The 13,043-nt window shown below is 34.0% G+C and overlaps 1 pseudogene; it reads right to left on the minus strand.

Moving 5' to 3' along the window:
- Window positions 1–12,698: 12,698 nt before the first annotated feature.
- LOC122114087 lies at window positions 12,699–12,798 on the minus strand (annotated as a pseudogene).
- Between the last annotated feature and the right edge of the window lie 245 nt (window positions 12,799–13,043).

The following is a 13,043-nucleotide window of genomic DNA, read 5'->3' on the forward strand; positions in this document are numbered from 1 at the left end:
TTGGGTTCCATTCAGCATTCCCTTTGTGGTCTCCCTGACTTCCTTCAGCTCTTTGTTAATGGATTCCATGAATGCCTTTAGTGTTCTTTGTGTGTTCTCTACCTGGTCTTTCAATTGCTGTGTTACTCTTTGATTAGCTTGCTCCCGTTTGTGGGATTTCTGCAGCAACTCTTTCCTCCCTTTCGTGGGATTCCTGCAGTTCTCTTTGAGTGTTCTCAGCCTGCTCATGCCATTCCTCCCTTTCTCTTTGAGTATTTTCAAGTTGTTCATGCAAATCCTGTATCAGTTTTTGAGTAGCTTCCTCATGCTTATGATATTCCTGTATAGACTTTTGGGATGCTTCCTCTCTCTCCCTATCACGCTCATACAGAGTCCTTTGTAAGTTGTCAAACTTCTCATTTATCATGTTTGCCAGCAGTGTTTGTAGAGCTATTTGGGAACTCTCCTCTGGATTATTAATTATCTGTTCTGACCCCTGATTATCAAGATTGGTAATTGAGATACCCGGATTTGCCATTTTTCTAGTGTTTTTCTGGCTTACTCTGCCCATTTGAGATGAAGATAACACCAGTTTTGTGCTAGAACACTATCTTAAGGAAGTTCTTTATTTTTTTACCTTGCTGTACTTTATTTCCTTGTATTACTTCACAAATTAACAAAATCAGCTAAGGACCTATTTCCATAAAATTCATCATATTTCTCTAAAATCTACTCTCTTTTTGGAAGCCTGCTTTTAGTTGACCCAAAAGTATATTATTCAGGAGGTCAATTCATCTCTCACAACTCTGTAGTATTAGATTATCATTTAGGATCCTCCTAGCAATATGATTTTGTGTAATCCTGCATCAAGCAGCATCTTTCTTTCTCCAGAAGGGAAGCCTCTGTCAAACAATTAATACTAGGTTTTTCTCCTCCTGGCCAGTATCTGTAGTTATATTATCTTCATCTATTTCATGATCTGTTTGTGTATGCTAAGGACTGCTGTGAAAATAAAAAGGCCCTTCTCAGCATTTAGCATTTGTATACCATTCATAGATATGAAGGTGTTTAAATATTACTAAAGTTGCTTTGGAATAAATAATGTTCACCTTGACTATCTTGAGAAAGAAGAATTGGTTTCTCAGAATTTTAGATAAGAACTTGAGTGAAACAAACAAAAGGAAAAGTGAGGAAAAACTCAACACATACATTCAAATTAAACAAAACAACCCAAGAAAACACAAATTAATTCAGTACTCACGAACCTGCAGGAAATGCAATGATTAAAAAAAAAAAGCTATGACAAGCTTATGAAAATCCTGAGTACATGGGAGTGTGAACTGTTGTGAGGATAGTGGTTAAAGCCCAGACTGGACAGAAATATCTGTACACAATGCCATTCACCTGTTATTATAAATTTCAGGAAGAATAACATAAAGTGGGCTGAGCCCAAGATCATACACAAGTAGGAAGCCAAATTCTATATGAAAAATAATCAGGATAATTTAGGGCTGAGGACATGACAAAGTGTTAAGAGGACCATTTAGGGGCACAAGACACTCAATTCAAAATCTATTATGGGTATTAAAAAGTTATGATTTTAAATAAATTGTAACATTTTAATATGTGAGTGGAGAAAAGTCCATGAGACAGATAGAATGAATCCACGTTGCAATGCTTTCTGCTTAAGTGATAATGTTTTGAGGTACTTCAGACAAAACAAAGTTACACTGCAAATGAACATGGATGTTCAGTTGGGTAATGGAAATACTCTACTTAACAGGTGTAAATTAAATAGATTTTTTGGGGGTAGATTTTATTTCTTGAACTAAGAAACTGGATGATGTCCCTGAACTTTTTCTCTCAAGGCTACCACTCTACTACTTTGAGCCACAGTTCCAATTCTGATTTTCGGTTGGTTGTTTGGACATAAGAGACTCACGGACTTTCCTGCCCAGGATGGCTTTAAACCATGGTCGTCAGATCTCAGCCTCCGGAATCCAGGCAAGAGTCGTCGATGTTTTTAATAACTTAGTAAATTGTACCATTACAGCAGTTATAAATGATCATTATAACCTGTGTAATATATGTGTGTATGTATATATCAATGCATACATGTAGAAATATTTTATCACATTTTCGTATCTACAGAAATTTATAAAATCATCCTTCATTATAAAACAAAAAGGAAAAAAAAGTTAATAAGGATCAAAACAAAGGGAATTGTCACACGTTTCTTGTTGTTGAATGGAATGTGAATTGTGAGAATCAGTTTGGGAAAACCATCTCTACATTAACAAAATAGATAATAGCTATTAATTCCAATCCATCTATTTTCACATATTGTGCATCCTCACATATTAGTGTCAAAATCAAAGCACCCATTTTTGCCTTTGTATTTAAATCACCTGTTATAATTTAGGTGATAGATGAAGTAATCAAATAAAGATTAAAATAATAGTATGTGAGGCTATGAGTTAGAGCTGAAAAAGATTTCAATATGATGATAACTTAAATTGCATATTCCTTACTTTTACTCTCTTGTCATGTCCCGCATTCTCACATTAGGATTGCATAGAAGGTTCTCACTAAATTATATGTACAATTATGAAAAAATATATTGAAAGAATATGGGCACAGTGTGTTTTAGCTTATTGAGACCTGTAAGGAGTAGTGTGTTTTTGAGGACTTGAAAAACGTTGTGATGGAGATGAAGGAAGGCATGTGCTTATTCTGGAAAACTGTCTAGAGGATTGCTCCCGGAAAGATAGTGATGAATTCTTCCAAAAGGTTACAATGAAATCACTTTCAGAAGCATGTTCACTGCTACACTATTCACCATAGCCAAGTTATAGACACAGCCCAGATGCCCTTTGGTGGAGGGATGCTTGGAGAAAGTATGGTACATATACATAACTGGATTGTACCCATCCATTATGAAGACTGTTAAATTATTTGCAAATAAATGGATATATCTAAAAATATGTTAAGTAAACTAAGTCAGAGCCAGACACACAAGGGAGCCATGTTCTGTCTCATATTTGGAAGCTAGAACTTTATACAAGTTTACACAACAATATTAACCAAAGCATGCTATTTGCAGAGGGGTATTTAAAAGGTGTAATTTCTTATAAAATTGAACTTTTAATCCCACAAAATCAATACTAGGAAACTATCACTTGGAAGATGTGAAGGGAAGTCAAAAGGAAGGAATAAAGAGTGTGATGGAGGAAGAGAATGAAGGCATACTATTCAATGCCAATAGAATGAAACTAGAAAAACATTAAAGTGGGGGTGAAATTTGGAAGGATGAGGGGAAGTTATATAAAGATCCATTGTACTTACAACTGATTTGTTGAATGGAAATTCCCTTGTACAACTGTTTAAGATAATAAAAAATAAAATTAAAAACAATGGAGACATCTGTTCTTAAATTGTGTTCTCTTAAACCTTCACTCAATATAATAGTTTCCTCCTCAGAAATTTTCTTTGCAGTTATTTTCCTCATAGTGACAGAAAAGTGACCAATAAAAATGAATATCAATACATCACATTGCACATCATAAAGATACACAATATAAAATCTCAGTAAAATACTAGAATTCATTACATGATAAAATAACAGGTAGAATGTGCCAAAAGCTAATTGATTTTTTTCCAAGTACTTAACCTATGATATCTAATTTAATCCTCACAATAATTCCATAAAGTGTAACTATTTCCATTTTGAACTCTCAGATAATGATATTGAAGTCTTTAGAGTTGGAATTACTAGTACAACATTGCACACATGGTAAGTGTTAGCCTAAGGTCCATCTCCCACTGTATCAAATAACTTCATTCTATTTTATGACTAAAATACCAGCACTTAGTCTACTAATTCTAGGAAAATTACCCAGAATTATTGTGTAGACTCTAATAATATTTCACTTTGTTAGAAAATAGGTAACTGTAATATGAAAACTCCACGGTCATAATCAATTTACACCTCCCTTGTGAAAGGAACTGCTAAACTATAACGTTCTTGATTTCTAGCTCAAAATAGTAAAAATCATATTTTACCCATGACTCAACACTGCACTGCCTGGGGACGCCATCTCTGGTTAACTCAGTCTTACTGAAAGAATGACCTGCCCAATTCCTGCTGGAAACAGACTGCAGGGCTTATGGACCAATCATTTCCACATTGTAGCTCACCTAAGTTGATTACCATTAGACGTATTTTGATTGCTTTTGATACCCAACATTTTGAGAGAAATTTACAACTTTAAAATGCTATTAAAGGAAGACTGATATAAAAATCACATTTGAACCCAGATAAATATTTTACCTTTCATATACGCAAAAAATGCAGTCTGACCTATCATTAATGTTAGAAACGAAAGGTTAAAAATTATAGACACCAAGACCTAAGCAAGAATTAAAGACTCTCCAACTTGTGAATACAATTGGTTTAAAAAGATATCAAGAAAATTTTTGCCTGTGCCATGGAAACCTAGGGTTTCTCCTATTCCATCCAGTAATGTTTTCAGAGTGTCTGCTTTGAATCCGAGGTCTTTGATCCATTAGGAGTTGATTCTGGTTCAGGGTGATACAAAAGGATCTAGCGTTATTTTTCTACAGTAGTTAACCAATTTTGCCAGCACCATTTACTGAAGAGGCTGACTTTCTTCCATTCTTTTTTTTTTCTAGCTCCCTTATCGAAGATTACATGGTTATAGGTCTTTAAGTTCATTTCTGGGTTTTCCATTCTATTCCATTGGTCCTGAGGTCTGTTCTTGTGCGGTACCAAGATATTTTGATTACTATGGCTTTGTAGTAGAGTTTGAAATTTGGTATTGATATTTCTCCAGCATTTTCTTTCTGTTAAGTATTGTTTTTGTTATTCAGGGTTTTTATTGTTCATATAAATTTTGGGATTGCCTTTTCCATTTCCTTGAAGAATGAGGTTGGAATATTGATAGGTATTGCATTGAATTTGTAGATAGCCTTGGGAAGTATTTCCATTTTCACAATGTTGATCTTTCCAATCCAGGAGCATGGGATTTTTGGCCATTTTTAAAGTTCTGTGTTGATTTCCTTTTTCAGGTTTTTAAAGTTTTCATCATAGAGGTCTTTCACTTCTTTGGTTAAGTTAATTCCTCGGTATTTTATTTTTGGTGGGGCTATACAAATGGAGTTGCTTTCTTAATTTCAGCTACACTTTTCTTATTATTGGCATATATAAAAGCCATTGATTTTGAGTGTTTATTTTATACCCTGCTACTTTGCCAAAGTTTTGAATCACTTTCAGTAATTTGGGAGTGAAGTCTGTGGGATTCTTTAAATACAGGATCATGTCATCTGCAAAGAGGAAAAGTTTTACTTCTTCTTTCCCTATTTGCATCCCCTTTATGTTTCCCTCTTGTCTTATTGCTGTAGCTAGGCATTCTAATACTAGATTGAAGAGAAGTGGAGAGAGTGGACATCCTTGTATCATTCCTGATTTTAGAGGAAATGGCTTTAGTTTTTCAGCATTGAGTACAAGGCTGGCTGTAGGTTTGTCATATAAAGCCTTTCTTGTATTGAGGAATGTTCCATGGATTCCTAATTTTTTCAGAACCTTCCTCATAATGGGGTGTTGGATCTTGTCAAATGCTTTTTCTGAATCTATTGAGATAACCATGTGATTCTTATCCTTGCTCTTGTTGATGTGATGAATTATATTGTTTTTCGTATATTGAACCAGCTTTGCATCCCTGAAATGAATCTTGTTTGATAGTGGGGTATGATTTTATTAGATGAATTATTGTGGTTGATTGGCCAAATTTTGTTGAGAAGTTTTGCATCAATGTTCATCAATGATATGGGTCTATAATTATCTTTCTTTGATGATTCCCTGCATGGTTTGGGGATGAGGGTAATTAAGGCTTCATAGAATTAATTCGGTAGTGAACTTTCTCTTTCAATTTAATTGAAGTGTTGAAGGAGTATTGGTGTGAGATCTGCTATGAAGGCCTTGTATAATTCTGCTATAAAACATCTGGTCCTGGGCTTTTCTGTGATGGGAGGTCTCTTATTGCTGTTTCTATTTCAATGCTGGATATGGGCCTGTTAAGATGGTTTAACTCATCTTGGTTTAGTTTCAGCATGTCGATATTTGCTAGGAAAAGGTGAAGTCTGCCAAGTTCTCAAACTTATTAGCATAAAGTTTTGAGAAGTATTCCCCTATAATGTTATGAATCTTGATTGTTTCTCCGGTGTTTCCATTCTCATCTCTAAGTTTATTTATTTGGTATGTTCTCTTTTTTTCTAATAAGATTAGCTAAAGGTGTGTCTATTTTGTAAATTTTTTCAAAGAACTATCTCTTTGTATTGTTGATTCTTTCTATGGATTTTTTGGATTCTAATTCATTTAATTTTGATTTAATTTTAAGTATTTCTTTCCGTCTACTAGATTGAGGTTTATCTTGCTGCTCTTTTTCAAGGAGGCTTAGCTGTCTCATTAAATTGTTGGTTTCAGATCTCTCCAATTTATTGATGTAGAAACTCAGACCTATAAACTTGCCTCTGAGTACTGCCTTTGCTCTATCCCAGAGGAGCTGGCAGTTTGTGTGCTCCTTTTTGATAAATGTCATGAACACTTGAATTTCATTTCTAATCGCTTCCATGACCCACTGGTGGTTCAACAGTGTTTTTCAGCCTCCATGTGTTACAGGACTTTAATGGTGGCTTTTGGTGTTGAGTTCTAATTTGATTCCCTTTTGGTGTGAGAGAATGCAAGGTATTACTTCAATGTTTCTAAATTTGGACAAGTATGCTTTGTGAGCTAAAATGTGGTCTATTTTGGAAAATGTTCCATTGGCTGCTGAGAAGAACGTGTATTCTGATATTGTTGGGTGAAATACTCAGTAGATGTCTGTTAAATCTAGTTGATCTATGCAGTTGTGTAGGTCTGCGGTTTCTCTGTTGAGTTTTTGCCAAGTTGATCGATCCAGTGGGGATAGTGGTGTGTTAAAGTCCCAAAACAATTAATGTCTTTGGATCTATATGAGATTTGAGGGAAAGTAGTGTTTCTTGGATATATTTGGCTGCTCCGTTGCTTGGCGAATGCAGATTTAGAATTGTAATTTCCTCCATAAGGAGAGTTCCCTTAATTTGTATGTAGTGAACTTTTTATCTCTTCTAAGTAATTTTAATATGAAGTCTATTTTATCTGCTATTAGGATAGTAATTCCTGCCTGTTTGTGGGGGCTATTTGCTTGGTAGATTTTGTTCCAGTCTTTCACATTCAAAATGTGTTTGTTTTTATTAGCAATGTGTGACTCCTGAAGGCAGCAGATAGAAGGATCTTGCTTTTTAACCCAATTAGACAGTTTATGTCGCTTAATTAGAGAGTTAATCCTGTTAATATTGAGATAGGACTCTGAGCTATTTTGGAGTTCCTGCCTTTGATAAAATGGCAGGTGGATAACACCTTCTTGTGGGCTGAGACAACTGGGTTCTTCCTATGGTTCTTGGATTCTCAATTTTGGTGTGCTTTCTTAGCCTTTATTGTGGTCTTGTTGGTTTTCTAGGTGTAGGTCATCTTTAAGTATCTTTTGTAGGGCTGGATTGGTGGAGATATATTGTTTCAATTTTCTTTGCTATGGAAGGTTTCTATTTGACCTTCGGTTATGAAGGAGAGTTTAGCTTGTACAGTATTCTTTCTAGATAGTTGTTTGTCTTTAGGGCATGGCATACATCATTCCAGGCTCTTCTGGCTTTCATTGTCCCTGCCGAGAAATCTGAGGTGATTCTCATTGGTTTCCCTTTATAGGTGATTGTTCTTTTCTTTTTGACAATTTTATGGACCTTTTCCTGGGTCCGAATTTATCTTGTGCTGATTATAATGTGATGGTGGGATGTCCTGTTATGGTCTGGTCTACTTGGAGTTATAACAGATTCTTGTATCTGAATAGGTCTATCTTTTTGCATGTTTGGTAAGTTATTTGCTAGGATCCTGTTAAACAAATTTCCTAGACTATTAACTTCTCTGAAGAGGAAAGAAGGATGACCAATAGACACATGAAGAAATGCTCAAATTCCCTAGCCATAAAAGAAATGCAAATCAAAACAACATTGAGATACCACCTCACCCCAGTTAGAGTGGATATAATCAAGAACTCTAGTAACAACAGATGCTGGAGGGGATGTAGACACACGGGATATTTACTACGTTGTTGTGGATGTGTAAACTTGTTCAACCACTTTGGAAAGTAGTATGGAGGTTCCTCAAAAGACTCCACCTAGAGCTCCCCTATGACCCAGCAATCCCACTTTTGGGCATTTACCGAAATGATCACAAACAAGACCACTATAAAGCTACCAGCACAACTATGTTTATTGCCGCATTATTTACGGTAGCTAAGATATGGAACCAAAACAGATGCCCCTCAGTAGATGAATGGATCAAGAAAATGTGTTATATATACAAAATGGAATTCTATGCCTCCATCAGAAAGAATGACATCGCCCCATTTGTTAGGAAATGGATTTGCCTTTCTTTTATGAAAAAAAGACATCAATTCTATTGCATTTTTAATGCCTTATGATACTGAAGATTAAATTATAAACTATTAAAGCTTGAAAATAACTCATTTTCTTAGGAGTAGAACACAAAAGACAAGCTTAATCCATTTTAAAAGACCCTTATTTATACTACAAATTCACTCTTATAACTACAAAGATTCTAAAAATAAGAAGTGCAGTGACACAAATGAAATAATTTAACTGAATCATCCATTCAAAGGACTATGTTAATAGAAAACCAAGTTATAATAATAGCTTACCCAATTCACTTACATTCTTTTATTCTATTTTATTTAGTTTCATAAGAACTGGTTTTTCATAAAATGATGCACAAATCCTATATACCCACTTACATTTTCAGATTTTAACAATATTTATTTCAGAAATGATTTTTGCTCTATAGTCAATGAACTTAAATAATACTAAAATATTCAAAGGGTCTTCAGAAATTACAAGACTCACTCTGGGATGTTATTTATATTGGAAAAGATTCGAAAAGCCTTATTTGTTAATGTTGTGATAGTTACTCCCATAAAAGAAACATTAGTGAAGATCTCATTGCAGGTACAAAACAACTTCAAATGCATCCACAATCTGGAGGTGACACATGCTTTTTGTTTGTTTGTTTTTGAAAGGTATATCTAACAAGCATATCCACAATACTGATTTTCAGTCAATATGATGGGATATTCAAACCTAATAAATACAGGGTAGATTATCTTAGTGAGAATAGATATGATCTTACGAAGAAAGTTGTTTTCAATAGAAATCCGGAAAGAGTTTATCCACTTTGTGTTTCATAGGATTAACCAGAGAGTAATACCTGTTTGGTCAAGTTGGCCAAACACACTCAATGCGTATATGTTAAAAGTATGACCAATTTAAGAGGTCAAATACATATTTTGTACTGACAGACATCTTACAGAAATAACTTACTACCTAATTATTTCTGTATCATCCTACCTAACATATAAAAGGAATTGAAAGTGATCTCTTTTATCTAACTTAATGTTGTAAATATTTTGATTATGATGACATTATTTGACATATATATGTACAGAAGGGTGGTTCCAATAAAATGACATGACAGAATGCTGATAAATAAAAACATTGCAACACAGCTCTTTTCAACCTCACCCTGTCCACATTGGCAAACAACATTGCATCAGCACACACATGTGCACACATGTACACACACATATACATTCAGAGTTTATTATACAAAAAAGTTCAAATAAAATATTAGTGATTAGTACAAATGATAGTTTTCCTTATTAAAAAAAGTACACAATCTAGTCACCATGCATGTTTCATTGTACTTGCCTCTCCACAAATGACCACTTAATTTATTTTAATTAATTTATTAATTAATTTGTTTGGTTTTAATACTAAGGCTTGAATTCAGGGCCTGGCTCTGTCCCAGAATTTGTTACTTTTTTGTTTTAGTTTTCTCAAGGCTAGCATTTTACTGCTTTCCCACAGCTCCATTTCTAGCTTTTGCTGGTTACTTTCAAATCAGAATCTAATGGCCTTTTTTCCCCCTGCTTTTTCTGGTTTCAAACCACAATCCTCAGATTTCATCTTTCTTATTAGCTAGGATTAAAAACAAAAGCCACCATGTGGCTTCTTTTTCCTCTATAGTTATTAATGCACATACTTAGATAGTAATTTAAAACTGAGTGTATAGAAACAAGATGTATAGTGATGATATTGTCCTGTCAGAAATTCATGGTAGTAAATTTCTTCTTAAGGCCCTAAACAAAAAATACCATGATATAATATAAGAGGACTCACTATTGAACATATGAGGTATAAAAGCTTTCTAATAGGTCCATTATTTATTGTTGCCCAACATTAGGGAAAAGTATAACGCAGTAATAAAATAGAAGTCCTTTGTATGACTACTTAAATTTCTTGTTTTTGTAAAGACACACATTTTCATCTAAAATAAGTAGGCCTGTCTATTGTCTTCATGTGATTTTGATGATTGAAGGTGCTTAATGAGAAGTCAAAATGTATTAGTAGTTCTTTGCTATCAATTAAATCTCACTTTTTCTTCCTGGAGAATATAATGATTAAAGCAATAATTCAGAATCAGCAAGCAAGAGTTCAGAATCACGCTTCCAGTGCAAGTGGATCACCAGTAAGTAATCCTCAATACAATTTTCCACAAAGTTTTGTTACAGATACAATCGGCCTCCTTTCTCTAGCTGCTTTTCTAGAATAGACACATTCGTTCATTGTACAGGAAAAGTGTGATTTAACTGATTTGTCAGATCTGTTACTAGAATTGTCAAGGATTTATATTCTTGTCTGTAATTTAGTCAAAGCTATGTATCTTTGGGTAGGCTACTAAAATGTATTTACTAATTTCAAGTAAATACATAAATTCTATTTTCATCTCTTTTTTAAAAATAAAATTGTTTCCTCTATAAATTGATCAGAGGCATGGATGGAATTTGTGGCTAGCTAGGTCATTGTACATCTTTCTCTTCCTCTCTCTTTTTCATGGTTCTCATAGATAATATGATTGCTCCATAATTATCTTAATTTATTTTGCTTTTATATTTTTGCTTGCATCATTTCACTTTCTGCTCTGCCATTATCCCAATCATTTTCATAGAAAGCATTATTTCCTATTTTCTCATTCCTAGAATAAGCTGCACATGAAGACACCACTGGTCATCATTTTCAGCCTATAACTTTGAATATAGAGGAAAATCTTTCTCTTTTCTCTATCAATTCCCTATTCACCAGTGAGAATAATTTAGAATAGAAAACATGGAAAAAGAGAAAACAAATCATGGTGAAAAAACAGAAGCAGAAAATTCATTGGATTTTTCTGACCAGTTCAACCAATGTGAATTATTGGGGAAATACATAGGCACCTCATTCCCAGTGGTACTCAAAGTCACTGGTTAGGCAATTCTGATGAAGACAAGGAACAAGATGAAAAAGTGAGGAATGGTATCATTTGCAAGAAAAAAGATGGAGAAGGATCCAAGCAAATTTCTTCGTTGGGCTGCCGAAAATACTCAGCTTACTACAGTGTAGACACTACTTTCCAAAAAGGCCACTCATGTGAATATTAGGAATGAGGATGAGTATACCCCACTTCATTGGCAAGCCTACAATGGACACTTAGACATTGTCCATGAGTTGGTGGCTCGAGGCAGATATTCATGAAATAATTGTCGATGGCCGGACACCCCTGCACAGTGCTTATACATGGAATAATACCAGAATTGCTTCTTTTTTACTTCATCATGATGCAGATACCAATGTCCAAACTAAATGCCTCTTGACCCCCTTGCATCTTGCTGCTGGGAATAGAGGTAAAAAAAATATGCTGGATTGCCTTCTGTTGAACCATTTTATCAAACCAGGTCTGAAGAACAACTTGGAAGAAACTGCATTTGATATTGCAAAAAGCATAATATGTATCACTACATCTTTGAAGTTGTGGAAGGCTGTTGAAATTGTTCTCATATGTTGTAATGGTTCGGTTAAGTTTCTTAAATTTCAAAAATGATGGTCCATCTTTGTGTCCTTCCAAAATATTCTCACAATACAAAGTAACAGCAATATCTTACTGTAAAAATTCATGGATTCCATGGTATTCTTCCAAGTGAATTGCCTGACTTTGATATCAAAATGTATTCAAGACTTGTTTGTATATATCTATAATGATTTCTGCAGAGTTTGTGATTTTTTAAAATCAGAAATAAGTTTAACTTACCTGTTGAAATGAGTAGTAAAGAAACTAAAAATATTTCTGGTACTTGTCTGAAAAAGTTTATTTTAAAATAGTCTGTATTCTGTTTGCATAATGTCCAAAATCTATTTCATTCTCTCCAAATATAATACTTTGAATCCTACATTGATTTATAATATATAGGTTCATTAATAAATGTGTCCTTTCAGATTGCATTCCATATAGAAACAGTTTAAGATTCCGTTTTTCCTAGGTCCTTATAGTATTTTATTTCTTTGGGATAAAATGACAATGTTATCTAATTTCAAATGTTTTGTAAAGGTTATGCTATGTAAAGGCCTTTCTAAGATGAAGAGTTAATACACTGAAGACAAACTTTTAATTCTATGAACTAAATGTATTCTTTCACTTGTATCTTTGTAATCAACTTTTTAATAACTGTTTTTCATTTCTTGAATCCGAAGAATACTTCACAAATTTCCATATCATCCTTGTGGAAGTGCCATGTAATTCTCTGTATTGTTGCAATTTGGGTAGATGTGCTGCTGAAGCATATAGTATCTTGTAAATTTAAGTAGTTAATGATGCAATCTTAATATAGGCATATATCTTTCGTTGCCTATTTGTAACAAGGAAACCTTATTGTTCCTAGCAATGCTATTGATCTTATTTCCCTAAAATTCTGTGTAGAGTGGGGAAAAAATGTATATTGTTTAATCAATTGCTCACATTTCAAACTTTTTTGTCAATGACTATTTTAAGTCTTTTTCATTTTAAACCTGATCATACTTTGAAGCCT

The sequence above is a fragment of the Dipodomys spectabilis genome, unplaced genomic scaffold (genome assembly GCF_019054845.1).
Source record: "Dipodomys spectabilis isolate Male_0828 unplaced genomic scaffold, ASM1905484v1 ptg000105l, whole genome shotgun sequence".
Lineage (NCBI taxonomy): Eukaryota > Metazoa > Chordata > Mammalia > Rodentia > Heteromyidae > Dipodomys > Dipodomys spectabilis.